Genomic DNA, 5,682 nt, shown 5'->3' on the forward strand with positions numbered 1-5,682 from the left:
CATTTATTGAGCACCAAGTATTCTAGAGGTTATCTTAATTTGAAACTATAAAAGAAATTAGAGCTCTTTGTGAGAAACTAATACAATGGAACGAACCAGGGTAAATTATAAAAAGCAGCTTAAAGACTCAAACAAATAAAACACTCTGAATACACAAAATTCCAAATAACACTCAGGGCTTACCAGAGTGTGTCTTCTCTGATTTCCACTCCCTGCCCTCTTGCATACCATCAAACCCCTCATTTGGCTATCCTGCCCCTTTCTTAGACCCATTTATTATTTTGGTTCTGTGTGTGTCTGAAGCACAACATTGGTTATGATGCTTTCTAAGATATAGCTGATCAACTAATTACAGAGGGTGCACGGATCCTCTATTTACATGTGCTTGAAGAGCAGTGTGCTCGTTCTGAATTTTGAATTCTCCAGCTGTTTCTACTTCTTTCTACTAAGAGCGAGAAGCCTCATCATCTGCAGCTTATGGGGCAGAGGGTTGTTTTGGCTGCATGGCCATCCTGCAGCCAAGATTCTTAACTACTGCAGCTGCGTCTGGGATAGATCCTTTAAGGCAGTTCATAAACTTGGGGCTATGTGCATTTTTGAAAATGAGCTGTTATTATTATTAGAGATTTCTACACATGTATTGCTTCTACTGTAAGTATAGGGAAAGAGGTTCAATTTTAGACACCATCTTTAAAAAGCATTGCAATACTTTCAGTATTTAAATTCCTTTGTACATCAACTAAACTTTTGCCAGAATTCATGACTCCTACTCAGTTGTCATTCAATTCTCTTTTATATGAATTATGAAATAGTTTGTGAATCACTAGCAAGATTTAGCCTTTCTTTCTCAGATCCTAAATGACTTACTTTTCTTTCTGACTTTGAAATTTTTTACAAATGACTTTTTAACAAATAAAGGATTGTTGAAAGGAACAGATCGCTTTACCTGGGTTAAACTTATTATTACAGTTTCTATGCCCTTCCTAGTTTCCCTTTTCATCGTATAATTACACAGCAAGTCAATTAGGTCTTCTAGGTACTATTTCTCTCATTAGCACAGTTTAAGAAGTATGAATTACTGTCCGTCCATCGGGTGTCACTATCCATCCACACCCACCAGGGCCCCTGTTGCCACAGAGAGAATTCTAGAAGTGGGAGGCACAGCCCAATATACAGCTCCTCCCATTCCAAGTTATTTTAGACAAGAAGTTGTACTGTTCTTAAGATTTCAAAAGTGACAAATCAATAATCACAGACGGTTACCCGCTCCAATGAGTTACATTTACAGTGAAGAAATTTGCCATAATTTTTTGGCCAATTTTTATCCATCTAATCTCAATATAGGCTTCCCAGGTGGTTCAGTGGTAAAGAATCCACCTGCCAATGCAGGAGACGCAAAAGACATGGGTTTGATCCCTGGTTCTGATCCCTGGGGTGGGAAGATTCCCTGGAGTGGGAAATGACAACCCGCTCCAGTATTCTTGCCTGGAAAATTCCATGGACAGAGGAGCCTGGTGGGCTATAGTCCATGGGGTCGCAAAGAATCGGACACAACTGAAGCAACTGAGCACTCACACATGCATATTATTTATATACCCTAAACAGGAGCTTTAGAACTTTTTGACTGCCATTCAGTATGGATAAATACATATATGATCAAGTCCATATATAATGAAACAAATATTTCACAAAACAATATATATCCTTAAAACTACTGGGGCACTTTTTTCTTCTCAAACGTCTTAGGTACATGTTTGGTGCTGTAGCACAGAATCCAAAACCCTTGCCTTAAATAAGATAGAAAGTCATGTCTTTCTCATGAAATGATTCAGTGATGTGTCATTCAGGACTGACTGGCTGGTTATGCCAAACAAGGATATTCAAGGGTATAGTTGCTTCTATTTTGTTGGTCTCCTAACTATAGGGGGTTGTCCTCATGCAAAGATGGGCTTGATAAAGGACAGAAATGGTATGGACCTAACAGAAGCAGAAGATATTAAGAAGAGGCTGCAAGAATACACAGAAGAACTGTACAAAAAAGATCTTCACGACCCAGATAATTACGATGGTGTGATCACTGACCTAGAGCCAGACATCCTGGAATGTGAAGTCAAGTGGGCCTTAGAAAGCATCACTATGAACAAAGCTAGTGGAGGTGATTGAATTCCAGTTGAGCTATTCCAAATCCTGAAAGATGATGCTGTGAAAGTGCTGTACTCAATATGCCAGCAAATTTGGAAAACTCAGCAGTGGCCACAGGACTGGAAAAGGTCAGTTTTCATTCCAATCCCAAAGAAAGGCAATGCCAAAGAATGCTCAAACTACCACACAATTGCACTCATCTCACATGCTAGTAAAGTAATGCTCAAAATTCTCCAAGCCAGGCTTCAGCAATAATATGTGAAATGTGAAATTCCAGATGTTCAAGCTGGTTTTAGAAAAGGCAGAGGTACCAGAGATCAAACTGCCAACATCTGCTGGATCATTGAAAAGGCAAGAGAGTTCCAGAAAAACATCTATTTCTGCTTTATTGACTATGCCAAAGCCTTTGACTGTGTGGATCACAATAAACTGTGGAAAATCCTGAAAGAGATGGGAATACCAGACCACCTGACCTGCCTCTTGAGAAACCTGTATGCAGGTCAGGAAGCAACAGTTACAACTGGCCATGGAACAACAGACTGGTTCCAAATAGGAAAAGGAGTACATCAAGGCTGTATATTGTCACCCTGCTTATTTAACTTCTATGCAGAGTACATCATGAGAAACGCTGGGCTGGAAGAACCACAAGCTGGAATCAAGATTGCCGGGAGATATATCATAACCTCAGATATGCAGATGAACCACCCTTATGGCAGAAAGTGAAGAGGAACTAAAAAGCCTCTTGATGAAAGTGAAAGTGGAGAGTGAAAAAGTTGGCTTAAAGCTCAACATTCAGAAGACAAAGATCATGGCATCTGGTCCCATTACTTCATGGGAAATAGATGGGGAAACAGTGGAAACTGTGGCTGACTTTATTTTAGGGAGCTCCCAAATCACTGCAGATGGTGATTGCAGCCATGAAATTAAAAGATGCTTACTCCTTATAAGGAAAGTTATGACCAACCTAGATAGCATATTGAAAAGCAGAGATATTACTATGCCAATAAAGGTCCGTCTAGTCAAGGCTATGGTTTTTCCAGTAGTCATGTATGGATGTGAAAATTGGACTGTGAAGAAAGCTGAGCACCAAAGAATTGATGCTTTTGAAGTGTGGTGTTGGAGAAGACTCTTGAGAGTCCCTTGGACTGCAAGGAGATCCAACCAGTCCATTCTGAAGGAGATCAGCCCTGGGATTTCTTTGGAAGGAATGATGCTGAAGCTGAAACTCCAGTACTTTGGCCACCTCATGCGAAGAGTTGACTCATTGGAAAAGACTCTGATGCTGGGAGGGATTGGGGGCAGGAGGAGAAGGGGATGACAGAGGATGAGATGGCCGGATGGCATCACCGACTTGATGGACGTGAGTTTGAGTGAACTCCGGGAGTTGGTGATGGACAGGGAGGCCTGGCGTGCTTCAATTCATGGGGTCGCAAAGAGTCGGACATGACTGAGTGACTGAACTGAACTGAACAGTTATCTAATTTAAATGTCATTTCTATAATGTTACCTTTTTCTTCTAGCGGAGCACCTGTTTTCTTTTTCTTTAGCTTTTTATTTTATATGGGAGTTGATTACCAATGTTGTGTTAGTTTCAGGTGTACAGCAAGGTGATTCATTTATATTAATATATGTATATATACCTATTCTTTTTCAAATTATTTTCCCATTTAGATTGTTAAATAATATTGAGCAGAGTTCCCTGTGCCATACTGTAGGACCTTATTGGTTTTCCATGTTAAACATAGCAGTGTGTATATGTCAATCCCAAACTCGCCAATTATCCCTTCCTCCCACCTTTCTACACTGATAACCATAAGTTCATCTCTAAGTCTAGCAAAGAACTTTTGAACTTTAAAAGTCAATGTGAGCCTTGTAGAGGGGAAGAAGAAGAAAATGGACAGGAACTAGTATATCTCCAAACTCGATCATTTCTTGAATTACTGAAAGCTGACTGTATCTAACGTTTTAGAGGGTTAACAAGTGAAAAACAGACCTGAACACTGAAATTTGTATTGCTTGGTTTGCTGGCATTATGAAATATTTAGGAGGAAAAAACTTGAAAGCTCTGCTTTTTAAATGGTCTAACCTTGATTATTGGCCCTGAAAGTGAGTAAACAGGACTTGCTGTGTAGTTCCTGGGGCTGACAGATGCACGTCTATGGCTTTGTGGCTTTTCTCCTTAATTAGAAGAAAGGATAAAAAACTCAAGACTGTAGGAATAATAAAACTGCTAGATTAAGTGACACCCACATTTCCAGGATTCACACTCTCGATGAAATGTCTCAAGGGAAATGACATCGTCTCTCAACGTGCCCACCATCATTCTTTTGTCAAAAGGAGCAGCAGGGGAGGGGGGTGATCTTGAAAGGGTGTGAGATTTGGCATCACACAGACCTAGAGGACCATAATTCAGCTTCGGCTCCATCAGCTTCCAGCTCCATCGACTTCCGACTCTACCAACTTCCGGCTCCAAGCCATGTGGTTCGTACCAACCACTTAGTGGCTCTGAGTTGCACCTCCTGCTCTATATAATAAGAACAATGATATCTTCTCAAAAGGGTTAGAGATAAGGCTTCTAAGTCTCCCAGCATAATGCCTGACTCTTAATAAATGCCCAGGGAGAGGCAGTGGTTAGGTCATTGTGGTGATGGGCAAACACATGGAGATGTCTCACAAGAATATGAATAGATTTCCTCATGGTGGGCTAGAGAAATACCAAGTAGCTTGGGGATGGGAGGTCTAGGAAGAAAAGAAAAAAAGAAAATGAATAAGAAAAGAAAGAGAGAGAGAGATCTCAGTTGGGAACGATGTCTTCTCTCTTCTGGATAAATGGTTCCATGTGAACTAGCCCAGATTAGTGAAGCAGGGAGGTGGTGAAGTGGGGCATATAATTCGTGCTGCAGCCCATTAGGATGGATCAAGTCTCTGCTTCATGGAAGCTCATCTCTTGAGCTTCATTTAAATAGTGCGCTGAGCCCTAGCGCCTGTGAACAATCCTGTCCCTCGTCACTGCCAACAAATAAACTTTTTTCTTTTCCAGCAGTAAACTCCAAAGCCTTCAGAAATTAGCATGGAGTTAATTTTAGCAGAGACATAACGAATGATGCTGCCTGAACTGAGGGGAGAAAGAGAGGGTACATGCAATCACATTAAGTAGGGCAGAAGAAGCAGTCAAATATGCCAAGAGATTTGAAACCTCTCAATGAACGATGACTTTGGGTGTGCTGGCACATCTATATGTAAACTCTGTGTGTGTGTGTGTGTGTGTGTGTGTGTGTGTGAAACCCATGAGGACATACTCATCCCTGCCACAGGCAGCCTTAGGAGAGACTGAGGAGGGAATGGGGTGTGGTGAGACTGTCACCCTGAATTGTAGACACCGGCCTAGAATGGAGACTTCATCCTCTTTTTCTCTCTCTTCCTCCTGCCCTTGACTTCCATTGCTTTAGATACAGAAAACTTATGTCTCCCACACTGTTTTAAACCATGAAAAGTAACAAGATTGCCTTGATCTTTTGTTCAGAAAGCCTTGAAAAATAA

This window comes from Bubalus kerabau, chromosome 5 (assembly GCF_029407905.1).
Source record: "Bubalus kerabau isolate K-KA32 ecotype Philippines breed swamp buffalo chromosome 5, PCC_UOA_SB_1v2, whole genome shotgun sequence".
Classification (NCBI taxonomy): domain Eukaryota; kingdom Metazoa; phylum Chordata; class Mammalia; order Artiodactyla; family Bovidae; genus Bubalus; species Bubalus kerabau.